The following is a 17,713-nucleotide window of genomic DNA, read 5'->3' as shown; positions in this document are numbered from 1 at the left end:
GCTTGATCCAACGAATTTAGCATAAAGATCAAAGTTCCCTTCTAATGTCTGTGAAGACATTTCCTTGTGACTCATCAGGTAATATCTGAATCATTGTCAACAAGTTGCCGATCTGCACCTATGTCAGATCCACTATCAGCAGATGCATCCAGGGGATTTAAGCCTGAGGAGGTAGACACTGACCACTGACATATGACTTTTGGATCAGTATCCTCTTCTAACACCTATAAAGGCAATTGGTCCATTAAAGAACCTTGAACAATCAAATCTGACCTTAAAATGGTCGAAACTTTTGTCTCCATCAACTCCTCCTTTGTTTGTGTAACCTTTCCTTGTGCATCAAGAATTGTTTATGTTTGAGGTGGTGACACTACAACGGATACCCTGGCTGACAGGCAAATTTCAATAGACGCACCCTGTTGAGAGGGTGAATCTAGTAACTATTTTTGTGCCTTTTTCAGCCATTACATCTTTTTGAGAAGATGTATGGGAGCTAGCAGTTGTCTCGATTTAAATACTACTCATCTTTGTAGGAGACAGAGCTGCTGGGTTCACTTCAGAGACTTCCTTATGTGGTGCACTAAGGCACTATCTCCCTCACACTCATTCATACGTCATTTTAGTGGTAAGAGAGTGTTGGTTGGTTATGTTTCTGTGTTTGTCTTTACAATCTGGGATAGAAGTTGTGGGTTTTCAACCTCATGACTGTCAATGAAAGAAAGCCATTGGAGACTGAACCTGTATCATGGAACATATGGCAATATAGAGATAAAATGTACTTAAGATCGATAATGAATGAAAATTATACATTTAATCTTTTGAGAGAAATGATGTACAATAGTGATTTCAAAAGATTTTAAATGAAATAAGAAATCACTAATGTTGAAAGAAGTTTGAGTTCAATGATAACATTTCCAGCTTGTAAACAGCCATATCCCTCATTTAAACCATTGTTGTTATCTCCAAAGGTAACCACTGGGCCAGCTTTCTCAACCACATTTGATAGCAGGGCTCTATCTCCGGTCATATGTCTTGACGATCCACTGTCAAGAATCCACACTGCCGGTTCCACCTATTTAATGCCCTGCAATACAAATGGATTAAACCTTCTTCGAAACCCAAACTTGGTTGGACCCGGCATACTTGTAGAATTGACCTTTGTCAGGCAAAACAACATTCTTAACTTTAATGTTCTCAACTTTCTCAATGACTGGACATTTGACCTTGTAAAAAGCCTTAACAAATTTCTGTTTAGGCTTAGGCACAAATGTCTCCTTTCTAGCCTTGGAAGGACTAGCAGTCTTAGACCTATCATGCTTCCTATTATTCACATATTGACGAGGAGTAATCTTATCACTAGAAACATGCTTACCATTAAAATAAGCATACATCAAATTAAAAGCACAAGATATACAATTAGAAACACCACATACTTTATGAGAGGGATTAACAACAGGCAAATTATGCATGGTAGACATGGCATTTTTGTTATCCAACTCATGTGTGTCTGAGTTAGTCTCAGTTGCTTTCACAACTTTGACTGGAACTTTCGACACACTTGGCTTGGAAACAACCTTCTCATTAGCACGATCTTCAGCACGTATTTCTTCTTAAATAATAAATGAGGTCTCATTAAATGGTTCAACAATTAATCCTTTATAGAGGGGTTTATCAACACCCTTAAGCACATGTGGTACTTCCCTACCTTTAGCACAGACATGCGGAGGGGAGTTTATGCCTAATTCTTCAATAGCAGTATTTTAATCAAAATCTATTCCAGATGTTTGATTAACAGCTTGCTTACTGTAGAACTCTTTAGCCTTCGAACAAGAATTAAAGTAAGCTTTAACCTTAGTCTCAAGACCGGTGATCTTGTCTTTGAGAATAGTTTCGAGTTGTCTATAACAGTTAACTCTATTCTCTAGAAAAGATACTTGTTCTTTTAATTTGTCTTGATTAATGTGCACAAGTCTTAATTCATTGACCTCTTTCTCAAGGTCTTTGATCTGCTGACTTAACAGTTCATTTCACGACGAGCACAATCTAAGGAACCTCCTAGATGATAAACTAATTCAGCATCAGTAAATTTTACCTCTTTTCTTGAGGATGAAGTATTTCCATCAATACCTATAAGAGCAAGATTCCCTTCTTATTCATCTTCAATATCAGTATCATCCCAGCTTCTTCCCTTTGCCAGATAAGCCCTTTCAGAGTTACTCTTCTGATTTGAATCATAAGAGTTCTTCCTTGCTTTGGCTTCCTGCATTCTGTGGCAAAGTGTCCCAACTCATTGCAGTTATAGCATCTAATGGTGCTCCGATCAACCATCCCTGTTTTGTATCCACCACTACTGGTGTTAGAGGATGAAGATCTAGCTGTCTGGAATCTGTTGTAGTTGGACTTGTACTTGAACTTGGGATTTCTCTTGAATCTGACATTGGAGAATCTCTTGACAATCTGGGCCATTGACTCATCTTCCAATTGCTCCAGCTCTTCCAAGGAGTAAAAATCATCACTGGATTGATTTGTAGTAGGAGGATCATATTCTGCTACTAATACATTTTCCTCAGCCTTGGAATACTGTACCATTTTCTCTGACTATTGAGATTGTTGTTGTTGTTGTTGACCTTCAGCTACTAGAGCAGTAGATGTGCTGACCACTCTACCTTTCCCGTAGACTTCCTTCTGCTGAATCTGCTCCAACTCATAGGTTTTTAACACACCATAGAGTCTATCCAAAGAAATCTCACTCAGATCTCTAGCTTCTCTTATGGCAGTGATTCTATGTTCAAGATGAGTTGGCAGTGTTAAAAGGTTGTTGACCTCCCTGATTGAATAATATTTTCCATTTATGTTCAGGTTGTTGATCAATGCATTATACCTCTCAAACACTTCAGTAATTCCTTCTCCTGGATTGGATTTAAAATGTTCAGACTCAGAGGTTAGGATCTCTAACTTGTTCTCCCTAACTTCCTCTGTGCCTTCGTTAATCACCTCAATAGTTTCCCACATGTGTTTGGAATTTTTACAGTTCATCACATGTCTGTTAATAAAGGGATCAAGAGAATCAACTAAAATTAATTGAAGGCTGGCATTCAAGGAGGCTTCTTCCTTTTCAGCAGGAGTAAAATCCTCAGGCTCTTTTGCGTAGGTTCTAGCTTTGGTAATTACAACATCATCTTCAATCACCTCTGGTTCAATAACCATCGGAATGTTTGGACCCTTCTTTAACAAGTTCATATATTTGGGATTTGCAACTTGTAAAAACAAGAGCATCTTCTTCTTCCACATAATATAATTTTCTTTATCAAATAGTTGGATTTTAATAGTTCCAACTTTTTGTGAAGTCATTATGAATTTTTGAATAAAAAAAAATTCAAGAAGTTGAAAAATCACAAAAGTCTAGGATCTTGATTTTTTCGTTAATCATAAGGCTCTGATACCAATTGTTAGGTCCCAATATATTTGTAGAAGGGGGGGTTGAATACAAACTATACCATTTAATCGAATTTAGTGCGGAAATAAAAAATTGAAACAAAATTCAAGTTAAATAAAAATATTATTAAACTTGAAAGGTGTTACAACAACGGTATCGATTACAAGGGATTAATCTCAAATTAATTATCACAAATCTAGAATAAATTCGACATGAACTTTTTCTATTTTTGCAATAAAAAGAATCAAATGCAAAACGCAATTTGAGATTAAGTTCTAGGGATTTTGATCCGCTAGATAGTTACACAAGAACAAGAGAATGATTTCTAGTGGTTTGGATTTAACTTTAAAACTAGAAATGTATAATCTTGAATTCGGCAGAGAGATAAAATATTTCTTCTGCGGCTGCTGTCTTGAATTGGTTGATGTTAATGTCTTATGCTGCTTCTGTCTTTCATATATTAATCAACAGAATCCACTTGAAGTAGCATGACTATCTGAGAATTGGCATGACTTTCAGTGAGACAATCCGTTGAGCTAGCAAGACAATCTGTTGAACCACCATGACTTTCGGTGAGACAATTGAATGAGCTAGCAAGACTATAAAAATGATCTGGCAAGACAATCATCCTTCCAGTAGAACTTTCGGTGAGACAATCAGGAATGGTATGGCATGACAATCGGTATGACAATCCAGATTGTCATGCCAGTTCAATCTCAATTATCTTACTGAATTAAAACTGATTTTAATTCAATTATAATTCAGAAAATTCTTAATATTAATTCAGAATTAATTAATCAATTAATTTAATTAATCAATAAATTAATCTTTGCAGATTTAATTTATTTTCTTAATTAAATTATATGACTTAATTAATTAATAGAGAATTAATACTACACTTGAACAGCAACCATTCTTCTGAAAATCTTCTGAAAATTATGAATCAATTCCACCACTTCAATGTTGAGACTCGATGTACTGTCTGGTTCATGAGTGACTAACTTTTGTGACGTTTCTTCATGTCTTGAATTTAATAACTTGATTTTCTTCAGATTAAATCCCTGTAACTATTTGATACCCTGACAAGATCTCTGTCACTTGATTAAATCCACAACCTTGATTTATATCCTGAGGTTTGATCAATTTCTTGAACTTCTTCCAGTGAAGTAATTTCTCAAGTCTGTAGATGAACATTGTTTCTGAATCCTTTGACAGATGTTACTTTGAGAGATCTCTTTGACGGTAGATCCACTATTTACTTGTTACATTCTTATTTGAGTTGAGTTAAATCCTCGAATAAACAAATAGGCTATGACATATGCCTTTCAGATTCCTTTCACAGAAATAGGTGGCGGAAGATTTTTAATGACCCCCACCTTGGCCTTATCAACCTTAAGGCCCTTGCTAAAAACTTTATGCCCAAGAATGATGCCTTGCTGCACCATCAAGTGACATTTTTCCCAATTGAGCACCAAATTAGTTTCCACACACCTTTTGAGCACCGAACGAAGATTATTCAAACATTCATCAAACGCATGTACAAAGATGGAGAAGTCGTCCATGAACACTTCGACATTATTTCCAATCATATCAGAGAATATAGCCATCATGCATCTTTGAAAAGTGGCAGGTGCACCATATAAGCCAAACAAAACTCTGCGAAAAGCAAACGTGCCAAATGGACAAGTGAAAGTAGTCTTTTCTTGACCTTCTAGTGCAATGCAAATCTGATTATAACCCGAATAGCCATCCAGAAGACAATAATACTCATGTCCAGCCAACCTGTCAAGCATCTGAGCAATAAATAGAAGAGGGAAGTGATCCTTCCTCGTGGCTTTGTTCAACTTTCTGTAGTCCATGCATACCTTCCATCATGTGACTGTTCGAGTGGGGATGAGCTCATTCTTCTCATTTGCTACCACAGTAATACCTCTTTTCTTAGGTAACATTGCACGGGGCTCCCCCAAGAACTGTCAGAAATGTGATATATGATTCCTGCATCCAGCCACTTTAGAGTTTCTTTCTTCACCACTTCTTTCATGATAGGATTAAGTCTTCACTGTTGCTCAACAGTCGTCTTGCTACCTTCCTCTAGCAGAATTTTATGCATGCAATACGAAGGGCCGATCCCTTTTATATCTGCTATAGTCCATCCGATGGCCGATTTAAATTCTCTCAAGATCCTCAAGAGCTTGTCCTCATCACTACCTGAAAGGTCAGATGCAATAATAACAGGTAAAGTAGATGCATCACCTAAAAAAGTATACCTCAAGTGTTCAGGCAATGGTTTAAGCTCCAAAGTAGGTGCTTCCTCAATAGATGGTTTGAGCTTTCCCTCAGCATTCTTGAGATCAGTAATACCAAGAGATTCAAATGGCATGTCTAACTTTCGCCTCCAAGGAGAAGCATTTAGATATTGTAGTTGCGTATTGCCTTCCTCATCTTCACTGTCAAATTCCCCCACTAAGGCTTTTTCTAAAGCATCAGACCTTAGCACATGATCAAGTTCTGAAGTTATCGTAGAATCAATCAGATCCACCTTTAAGCACTCCTCATCTTCTGTAGGGAATTTCATCGCCTTGAATACATTGAATGTCATATCCTGATCATGCACCCTCATAGTAAGTTCACCTTTCTGCACATCTATCAAGGTACGGCCTGTAGCCAAGAAAGGTCTTCCTAAGATTATGGGAATCTTCTTATCTTCCTCGAAATCCAGAATGACAAAGTCTGCAGGGAAAAAGAGCTTATCCACCTTTACTAACACTTCTTCCACGATGCCTCGTGGGTATGTAATAGAACGATTAGCCAATTGTAGAGACATGTAAGTGGGCTTTGGATCAGGCAAATTCAGCTTTTTGAAGATAGACAACGGCATCAGATTGATGTTTGCTCCCAAATCGCAAAGGCACTTGTCAAAAGACAACTTGCCAATGGTGCAAGGAATGGTGAAGCTACCTGGATCTTTAAGCTTTGGAGGTAATTTTTGTTGCAGCACAGCACATCACTGCACTCTTTCGTTAGAGCAATGGTATCAAGGTCATCCAGTTTCACATTCCTTGAAAGAATACTCTTCATAAATTTCTCATAACTAGGCATTTACTCCAGAGCCTCAACGAAAGGTATGCTGATGTGAAATTTCTTGAACATCTCCAAAAACTTACCAAATTGCTTATCCAGCTTTTGTTTTTGCAATCTCTTAGGAAAAGGTGGTGGAGGATAGAGTTATTTCTCCCCTGTATTACCCTCAGGAAGAGTGTGTTCAACAGTAGTCTTCCTTGGTTCCGCCTCTTTTTCCTTTTACTTCTCTTCTTCTTCTACAATTCAGCTCCTTCATCTTTTGCTTTTTCAGCATCAACAACTTTTCCAGACCTTAAGATAATAGCTTTGACTTGCTCTTTAGCTTCCTTCCTGCTTGGCACTTCAGTATCGCTGGAAAGTGTGCCAGGTTGACGATTGAGCACGACATTGGCTATTTGACCGATTTGATTTTCCAAGGTCTTGATAGGCCTGACTTTTGCATAACAACTTTAGCTCCTCGAAATCAGCACTAGAAGGTGGAACAGCACCTCCTTGTTGAGGATATGATTGCCTTTGAGCATATTGCTGAGGTTGCATGAATCCAGGTGGATTAAACTGTTTACTTACACCTTACTGATATGGTTGCTGAACAGTATTCTAAATATTGCTCCAGCTGAAATTGAGATGATTTCTGTTATTAGGATGATAAGTAGCTGGCACAGACTGCTGTGGTCGCTGATAATTGTTCACATACTGAACAGATTCATTAACGAGAGAACACTGATCCATAGCATGAGAGCCTGCACAAAGCTCACAGACCATAGCTATCTGATTGACTCCATAGTTGGCTAAAGAATCGACCTTCATGGACAGCGCTTGGAGCTGCGCTGCAATAGCTGTGGTTGTATCAACTTCCAAAATACCTGCTACCACTATGCCATAAGTGGGCTACTGTAATGCAAGTGTTACAAGGAGCGTTACATTAGCTAAGAAATTTTTGCTCTATTGTAACACTAGTCAATTACCGTTACGATAGCTATAAAACTAGTATTGCATTGAAATAGCGGTGTTGCACAACAAGTAACACCAGCACCTGGTGTTACATTAGTTACTTTTTTTAATTTTTAAAAATATTAAAGTGGAAATATTCTTATAAATTAATAAAACTATATTCTGGTTATTAGTGAATGAAAAATGTAATATATATAATAAAATTTATAAAATTTATTCGTAAATATAAAAGTTGCTTTGTTAATTTTTATTTAATAAATAATAATTTAATATTTCAAATATTAAAGTAAAATATAAATTATTAAAAAATAACACACTAGGTGAATTATTGGGCGGTAATTTTCCCTCCGGATGAAAACACAGTGGTATTTGGACCAAAAAACACAGAGACAAACCACCCTCTTCCAAACATTTGCTCAGTCGACTCTTTTACCAATATTCTCTCTCGGCTTTCTGAAAACACTATATCGAAGAATGAATTGAAGAATACAATGAAGATTTGGTATTTGAATACACATGTTTATGGCTCTAATTTGAAGGGCTTTACTAATTTTTCAATTTATTTGATTTTTCAGGGTTTTAGGGCTTCAAATTGTGGCTTTTTTCTTTTACTCAGATTTAGTGGTAAATATCAACTCTATTTTCTCCGATTTTAACATATCTAAATATTTTCTTCAATTAACATATATTTCATTGTGAAATTCAGGTGACTAGAGCTGTGAAATTGGACGTTAGAGCTTTTTCTCATATCCAATTGGGTTTCTAGTTTTAGGAATGTATGTCCTAATTAGGGCTTTTCTCAAATTCCATTGGGTTCTGTTTATATATATGTGTATGTATGCACTGGTTTTGTTGAATTATTTATGTGTATGTAGGGAACTGATGATTGCTAGTTCTCTCTACAACCCCTTAATTGTTCCTCTTGTCGGATTTTGTGTTAATTCGGATGAGGGCTTGTTTTTGTTGTACAAGTATGTGTCTGGTGGAAACCTAGAGAGATATTTGCATGGTATGGTTTTTAACTCTTATTAGTTCTACTGTTCATCTTGATAACTTCAAACTCTATCTAACAAAATTGTGTATATTGCAGAAAAGAAGAAGGGTGTAAATGGCGGTTGTTCACTTCCCTGGTCTGTGAGGTATAGTTAAGGTTGCTACAGAAATTGCAGAGGCCATTGGGTATTTACATAATGGAACTGATAGATGTGTAGTTCATAGAGACATTAAGCCCTCAAACATTTTTCTCTCTTCCAATAAAAACCGGAAGGTGAGAGATGAGCTTTGTTTAGTAAAATTCTTACATAGTAGTTAATATTGATTTTATAGAAGGAACATATTAGATGATTGATTAAAATGTTAACCTTAATACTTTAAATGATTCTGTAGGTGTGTGACTTTGGATTAGCTACATGGACTGAAGTACCTTATGTCCTTTTTCTTCGCAAAACTGTTAAAGGAACATTTGGATATTGATCTCTGCAACCTATAACACCGGATGAATTGAGAATTCCTTTATTTTTTAACACATCCCTGTTTATGGAGTCTTAAAATCTCATATGCAGGTATTTGGCTCCTGAGTATTTTCAACATGGGAAGATATCAGACAAAACGGGTGTTTATGCTTTCTGTGTGGTTCTTGGTGAGGATGATTCCAAGCTTCTTGGTGAAAGACACAGTTTATTGTTGCTTTGAACAAGGTGAGATAAACTTTAGTTACCTATTAAGTTCATTGTTGATAATGTATTCCTAGACTTGTCTGGCTTCTTAACATCAAAATTTAACTTTTCAGGTCGATAAATTGTATGAATGGAAAACTTGTCACAATTCATCAATTGTGAAGGCAATGAAGCAACAAAGTAAAGATGTCCAGAATGAATTTGATAGGAGGCTTACTGAGGTTATATTATCTATTATAATTCTAAATTTTTCTCAGGCTGTCAGGCATGCATAGACAATAACATATTTTTATTTTAGGATAACTTCAGATTATTGCACAGTTCAAGGAACAAGGATGGAATAGTAACGTGTACTATAAAATTGAAAAGAAAAAGATGGAAAAGACTATCAGTGTTGCACCTATTGTACCTACAAGTCAGGTACATAAACTAGTTTTATCCTTGTAAATCTTTTCTTTGTAATACTTATAGAGCAGCATTGTGATTCTGGGTGGTTGACAAAACTGTGGTGATATTTCATTAACTTTTTTAAACTAGTTTTTATGTAATTATGTATGCTCTACTCTTATGTATGCCATTGGCTACAATGTGGATAAGCTCGAGGAGAAGTTCTCAGAAAAATTTAGTTTATTGGCTTCAAAATTTTGTAGGAAAGATATCTGATTTTTTTAATTAAACTGATGAGTTCTCTTCGTGTATCTTTGGTTGTGCATATAATTAAAGTAAATTTAAGTTAGTTTTATTTAATACAATTAAAAATAAAATACGTGTTTTAATAAAAAATATATATTCATGATAGTGATTTTATACTTTTATATATATATAAATATTTCAACTTATAAATTATAAATTAAAGAAAATTTATTATAATAATAAGAATAATAACATATTTAAAAATGGCAAAAACAAAATTAGCAAACATTACTTACATATATTTTAAAATAAAAATACATAACTCTAACAATGTTTATTATATTAGAATATTAAAATTTTTAATTATGTCTATAATTAAATAATATTTAAAAATGTTTTAAGGTAGTATATTATATGCATCACAGAGCCGATGGCTTAACAGAGCAACACAAATACACATGAATTAACATTTCTTGGTATTAGTTTAGTTTTAAGTATCATCTGTCTCTCAAACTTGTTCTTTCAAATTTCAAATTCTCCGTGCTACCTCTTTCCTTATCAGCTTTACAATTATATTGGTAATATCAGGCTTGAAATTGTTCTACATTGGCTGTCTTGTACAATTTATACAAGTTTTATTTCACCAGGGTTTCATCACCTTTCATCACCTGTTCTGCATTAGCAGCTGAACTCATCACCTTTTACATATTACTAACATTATTTTTTATTTGCGTAACTTTAAAGAAACTTTCAGCTGTTAAAGTTGACATCCAAGCTAAGTTGTTTATGAGTATACAAAGTTCTGCTATTTTAAAGTGGCGTAAAGTCTTTGTTATGCTGCATGTGTGTGTAATTATTTATGAACAGTCCTTAATCATTAATCTATTTTGATTTCTTATATAAGGATTACATTTCCAGGTAACTGTTGGGGCTTCGTTTTTGTCATAAAAAATAGCCTTGCAAGATTCTACAACAGTCAATTTTGATATATGGGATACTTATGGCCAAGAGAGGTATATTGTTATGACCAAATTATCATCCTGGGCTGATTGTACCATTTAAGAATTCAAAAGTTATTCTTAAGGGCGCAGATTGACTTCTGTCTTTACCTGTTTCACGTTTATACATTCCATGAGCGATCACTAATTCTATGTGGTATCTTTTCAGTTATGCAACATTAGCACCTCTTTTACGTCACAGGTATGCCTATTCCGCCTATTCCACCTGAGTTTTAAATTTGGTGAATTTGTTGTAATTACAAGCTTCATGTGTAATTACATATTCATTGTAGTATGAGCATGATGTTGTGCCCTTTATTCCCTATATTTTTTAACAGGAAAAAACACTGTAATTCAGAAAAGTGTCTAATGGAAGGTCATGAGAATAATTTACCTGGTAATGTTAAACGTAATCCCGTCAATGGAGGTTCTGGTTTTTTAAATTTAAAAGTGACTGATTCCTCAGGTCATATCCTCAATTAACTTCCAACTATGTCATTTTAATACCAAATCAACTTCTATTGATTCTTATGAAATTTGGTGTGACTTGTGTACGGGAGAATGGTGAATGAGGGAGAACAAGTATCTCTCCCTGATCATTTTGTATCAAGATCATGAAAGTGTGGAAGGGCAAAAAATGATTCTCTCCCTGATCATTTTGTATAATTTCATATCCAAGAGTAGTTGAAGAGTAGTTTTTTCCAATTCAAGGATAGCTCGGATCTTATTTTATAATACTTTGGTCGTTGTTGGCATTGTGGATGGTTTGAAGAATTTATTGTTATGTAGTTGTTTGGTTTGCAGAGCTGAGACTCTTATGTATGCAACTTTGATGTTTTTATTGATTATGGATTGTTCTTAAAACATACCTTATATTTCAAAAATATTTATAATAACTGTTACATTCACTTGTTCTGGTGTAATATTTGTCTACATATAATGTTACATTACATATGTTACTAGTGTTACAATAGATAAAAAGACTGTTACAATACACATATTTCAGTGTTGCCTAACTAAAAACTGGTGTTACAATATAGATAAAATCTACTGTTACAATAGGCAATGCGGGACCCAAAGATGGGCCCACGTGAGACCACGTGGCACTAGTGGTCCCACTTATGCAATCTTGATCAAGCTATTGTATCACTCATTTTGTGTTACATTTGGGCCTGTTAGTGTTACAGTAGGTGCCTATTGTAATGTTTTCCTCTCTGTTACAATAGATCGGTGAAGTGTTACATTAGAGTATCTATTGTAATGCTCATATACGTAACGCCCCCCTGGTGTTACAATAGACCTATTGTAACGCTTTTGGGGCTTATTGTAACACCATTTAGGCATTACAATAGCCCACTTATGGCGTAGTGTACCTTCCCAGGCATCATCCTTTGAGTTGGGTTTTGATGCTCGTTTGCAGCCATAGTTTGAATAAGATTATAGGCTTCAGTATAGCTTTTGGCCCACAAGGCGCCTCCAGCTGCTGCATCGAGCATGGGCCGAGATTGGGCCCCCAAACCATTGTAGAAACTAGTGATCACCATCCAGTCAGGCATACCATGATGTGGACACTTTCTCAACATCTCCTTATAGCGCTCCCATGCTTTGCACATAGATTCTGTTGGTTGCTGTGCAAACTGAGTAAGAGCACTCCTCATAGCTGCAATCTTGGCCATTGGATAAAACTTCACCAGAAACTTTTGTGCAAGATCTTGCCACGTAGTGATGGACCCAGCTGGTTCAGAATGTAACCAGTCTTTAGCCTTATCCCTCAGAGAGAATGGGAAAAACCTTAGCTTGATAGCCTCATCAGTAACACCATTATATTTGAAAGTACCACAAATCTCGACAAAATTCCTGATATGCATGTTGGGGTCTTCAGTCGCAGCACCTCCGAAAGAAACAGAATTCTGCACCATCTGAATAGTGCCCGGCTTGATTTCAAAAGTATTAGCCTGAATAGCCGGATGAAGGATGCTTGACTGAATGTCATCAATTTTAGGCCGAGAAAAGTCTATAAGAGCTGGATCTGTTGCTGGAACTATACGATCACCCATGATTATCGGTTCTTTCTGCTCGCTCTCTTTATCCGAATCTTCAAAATCTATCTGTTCCGTAATATCCAGAACCGAGTATGTCTCCTCAGCTGTATCTAGTGTGACGACTGAGAATTTTGCGACGTAATTAAGTCAATAAAGTATGCTTTATGTGATGTGATTATAATTATGTGACTAAGTGCTGATTAATTGTTTTTTCTGTATATTAGAATATATGAGCGTAAATAAAAACGTTCCAATTTAAAGAGTCAGCTTAGGAGTTAAGCTGTGTCGTCGGGCCGTCACGTAGAACGGAACCCGTCCTAATAAGGAGTTAAAGAATATAAAATGCGAATTATGTGTGATTGAATGAAATGAATGTGTAAATAAAGTATTTTGTCCTAAGTGACGTGTCGAATGGTAATGATAATGAGAAGCGTAATCGAAACGCTGAGCATCGGGCCGTCAGGCTGAACGTGACCCGGTACGCGTAGAAAAGGATAAAGATTAAAGAGGGATACAATGTATGATCGGACCTGAGTCGTTATATGATCGTATATGTGTGATTGCTTGTTTGTGTGCATGACTATGTGCTCTGTGACATTTTTTTTATGAATTTAAAGGAATTATTTGATTTAAATAAAGGTTTATTTAACCTTCGCGCATTTTTATAAAATTATCCGAGTAAGATAAAAACATGGGATTTATTTTGTTATCTTCATAGTAGTCCTAGAGACTTTTTAAAAAAATGATGAAAGGATTTATTTGGTGGTCTTTGTATTTTAAATTGATTTTTAAGTGGAAAAGTGTTATTATAAGCTCGAACTTGCGAAAATCATATAAAATTAACCGTTTGCTCAAAAATCTATTATGAGTAATGGTTTGAAAGCTAATTTCGAGATCTACGTTTAAAAATCGTCAATCGCTATAATTTCTAACTTTCTGAGAGAGATATATTTATTTTCCACCAATAATCTATGGGAGTAAAAAGAGAAAGGAAAATCACTTTATAAAAGGGAATTAGAAATGTACTAAATTGCCCTTGATTTTGATTGAGTATAAAACTCATCATTTCCCCCCTTTTCTTTCTTTTTCCCGAGCACATCAATCTCTCTTCTCTCTTTCTTTCTCACACTCTCTCTCGGCTACTCTCTCTCTCTCTCTCTCTCTGTTCTTCTTCTTTTCTCTTGGTAAACTCCTTGCTTCTTTGATAACTTTCACCAATCCTTCTCAAAATCTCTTGATTAACACATATAAGTGATTATTGGAGTGTGCATGTGTGTGTTTATGCTTGCATGCGAAGTGTGTATGTGTGTGTTTGGGTTCGGTTTTGAGCCGAGACCCGGGGTTTGCTTGATCAATTCGTGTTTTTGTGATTATTGTGATGAAATCATATTGCATGTAGTGTTGCTGCATTTTTTTAGAGAATCGGAGGTTTTATGGTTGGATACCCTCGAATGAGGGCACCACCGTGAAGCCACCGCCACCGATGATGAACTCCGGTGAACCGGTGGTGAGTTGTGATGTTAAAAACTGAACTCTAATACCTTAAAATTTGATTTTGGTGTTTGCATGCTTGGATCGTTTAAATTTCAAAAAGGGTTTTGATTTCCAAAAGTTAAATTGATAAGTTTTTATTGGAAATGAGTTGTCGATTTGATTATGGGTTGATTTGTGATTTAAGGATTAAGAGAAATCATTTGCATGTGTTGTTTTCTTGAAAAACCCGAATGGTTTTGATCCTTAAAGTGATTGATTTGATTTTTCTTGTTGAATAAAGTAATTATGGATTGTTATTAGAATGGTTAATGGATTAAAAGGAGTGAAATTGTTATTGTATGCTAAGTTTTGGTCCGAGTTTTGTACTAATGAAAAGGGAGATAAAATTTTGTAACTTAATTCTTGGTTAAATAGCTAGTCTTGAGATTTGCATGTTGATTTACGAGAGGAATTAGTGAGGTAAATGTCAAGTTAAAAATAAGCTAAAAAGGATGAGTGTTGGAATATTCTCAAGTTTTTAAGCAAATATAATACTTGCATGTCAATGTTCGACCTTTGAATCGTGTTTTGTGAATATAGCCGCATGGAATGTAGGAATAAAAGGAATTGATTTGATGCTAAGTCAATGCATGAGTAATTTTAGAGATTATGTGATTTATATGTTTATTTGGGTTCGAATTTTGATGTTAAAAGAGAAGATAATGATTCTTTTTAAAGATTTTTGATTATGTTATATGTTTATGTGAGCTAAGGTGGAGATTGATTGATTTTGATAACCATAAGTGATAGTTATGGTCGTAAAGGTTTAGTTGTGAATAAATCGTGTACTTGTAAGAATTATATTAGTGTAATTTGAGAAATAGCTAAGGTTAAGCAAGTACTTTTGATTGTTAAGTATATAAAGATATAAAGGTTACGAGAAAGGAATATGTTATGTGTTATGTGCTTATGTGTATAAGCTATATTCGTATACTCAAGTCAAGGATATAATCGAGTTATCGTAATTGAGTGATCGTCCGGGAACGAAAGTTGAGAAACTGATAAGATTTTGGTTTTTATTGTAGATTCGGAGCGTGAGGGCATTCAGGCTAGGAAAGGAAAGGATATACTAGGTGGCAGTAGTTCAACCTTCAGGAAAGCAAATTCAGGAAAGTAACTCTGATTACTTGTGTAAATGGTTATAAAGAGAATGTTGTTCATACCATGTAGAGTATTGAATTGTTTAATTGTGAAACCCTGATATTGATTTGAGATACCCTGCCTTTGATCTTGATAAACTGTTATTAATAAGCTTACTGATTCAACCCTTTGATAATCTCTGTCCTTTCTGTTCAAGTTATTTATTAAGCCATGAATTGTATTGAACCCTATAATTATCCTTGTGAACCCTGTTTAATGATACCTTATTTCCTGATCACCCTATTGATTCCTAAACAGATGTTGATCCTTCTAACTTAAGTGCCTTGTTATCCTTGATACAGAATCCTTAAGAATTGTTCCTTGCTTATCTTTGAATCACTCTCTGAACTTTGTTTATCTTGAAATCTGACTTAAGAATGAGTTTCGACTCGAAAGAGCCCGAATGATTTCATATTCTTGGTAATGATAAAATGGATTTTAGAAAACCTATTTGTTTTTCCAACTCAAGGTTTTCCGAATGAATTCCTGATGGATTGGATTGGGACGTAAAAGGCTAGTGGGACTAGTCCAGTCTTGGTAAGAGGCTAGCGGGGCTAGTCCAACTTAAGACTGAAATTATGCCGATTGGTACCTTAAAGACCGGATGGAGGTCGGTACGGGCTGATCACCCGTATTATAATGAAATGGAAAGATAAAGTGATCCAATCAAGGGTTCTAAATGTTTATTTAAAAAGGGAACTGAAACTTTCTGTTCAGTAAATTGATTCTTGAAAAAAAATGAAAATGGTTTATATTGTTTTGAAAAGAGTAGATTATGTCAATGTGAAGCTTAAAGCTCGAGAACCCTGATTCTTAAATCTGTTGATCATATGATTGATTCCATATATTGAAATACTGTTGCTTTCCTCTTTTTGAAAGATCTATTCTGATCCTTAAATGATTTGTGATGAATGTCGGCTTTCGACCTACATTGAGCCTTGTTCCTTAAAAGCTCCATATTGTTCCTTCAAAACCTTTTCTGAACCCAAAAGCTGGAAATCTGCCACCTAGAACTAATAAAGTAGAATGCCCTGAGTTTGGTAAAGTATATTGTGATTTGATATCGTAGAACTGTTTTATAGTTACTTGCTGAGTTTTATACTCATATGTTTTGTTTTAATCTAACCATGACAGTTAAGCAAGAAGATGGTGAGGCTTAGGCGCACTGCTCGTAAGAGCGTACCTGGTGGTCCCTACCGTGTTGAGGGCTTCCGGTTGCCAGAGCAGGTAGTGGTATTTTTGAGTGAGCACGCACCTAGAAGGAAATCTGTAAAGATACAATGGGTTATCTGTCGGTTCCCAGCCGGAATCGATATTGTTTATTTAATGATATTTTGGGGTTGTAAGTTATATCTTATGATTGGTAGTTGTAATCTTGTCTCATACTATATCCTGTTGATCCTGTTAGTAGTTAATCGAGGTTTATGCTTATTTAATTATTAGAGTAAAGGTGTGTGAGTCCTCATTTCCTAACCCCGAGATTGAGGGCATCACATCTAGAGTCCTCTTGCGAGTGCGAGAACGTGTTTGCATAAACGCTCGCTAGAGTACCTGAAACACAACTGGAAACAATAAGTAACAAGTCTTAATCAATGAGTCCTAACGACCACTGATGGTAAGTACATAAACTAAATAAATTAACATCGAGTCCCCGTCAACGGCGCCAAAAACTTGTTAGGCACAAAATAGGCGCTAATAATTCATGCAAGTATACACGTTCGCAAGTAATATAGAATGATTTCTAGTTCGTTCCCATAGAGACTCAGACTAATTATATTTAATTAACACTCACTCACCAATGTATGATTACTTCTCAATGTCAAGACAATAACACTTAAGGTTGATTAACTAATTTTTAACTACATTTAACTATGTGAATAAAATACTTAAATTATTACTTGAATTAACAATATTAAACACACATAAGATCATAACTTCATTACTACTTCATTCAATAGTTATTGTTGTTATCCTTAGCATGTAACGGTGATGATATTAATCGAACAACACAACACTGGTAAAAACCAACTTTCGTTGTATAAGTACCATTCTACCAAGCATCCACAATTAAGATAGAAGTTGCATAGTCATCAATTATGTTGAGACCCTATATATCTACAGAATTTGACAACATAACGATTTAAGCGCAAGTTATTCATTACGATTACACAGGGCAAGTAAAACGGTTAGAGTTACCCACTACTCATGCATACAATACATGAA

The 17,713-nt window shown here is 35.4% G+C and overlaps 1 long non-coding RNA gene and 1 other non-coding gene across 7 annotated transcripts; both read left to right on the top strand.

Moving 5' to 3' along the window:
- Positions 1-7,858: 7,858 nt before the first annotated feature.
- Positions 7,859-16,879, top strand: LOC141724624 (uncharacterized). 6 transcript variants are annotated; one of them, XR_012576814.1, is made up of 10 exons: positions 7,859-8,092; positions 8,175-8,244; positions 8,344-8,477; positions 8,559-8,735; positions 8,855-9,165; positions 9,258-9,365; positions 9,454-9,564; positions 10,696-10,790; positions 10,945-10,977; positions 16,625-16,879. It is a non-coding gene; the product is annotated as an uncharacterized LOC141724624 (long non-coding RNA). The 6 variants fall into 6 exon arrangements; XR_012576813.1 differs by lacking the exon at positions 16,625-16,879 and adding an exon at positions 15,376-16,603; XR_012576812.1 differs by lacking the exon at positions 16,625-16,879 and adding an exon at positions 11,114-11,683.
- Positions 12,330-12,436, top strand: LOC141662882 (small nucleolar RNA R71). The gene has a single exon (XR_012550983.1). It is a non-coding gene; the product is annotated as a small nucleolar RNA R71 (small nucleolar RNA).
- Positions 16,880-17,713: the final 834 nt, after the last annotated feature.

The sequence above is a fragment of the Apium graveolens genome, chromosome 5 (assembly GCF_009905375.1).
Source record: "Apium graveolens cultivar Ventura chromosome 5, ASM990537v1, whole genome shotgun sequence".
Classification (NCBI taxonomy): domain Eukaryota; kingdom Viridiplantae; phylum Streptophyta; class Magnoliopsida; order Apiales; family Apiaceae; genus Apium; species Apium graveolens.
Note: the sequence above shows the minus strand (reverse complement) of the source record. Positions and strands in the feature narration are given on the sequence as shown.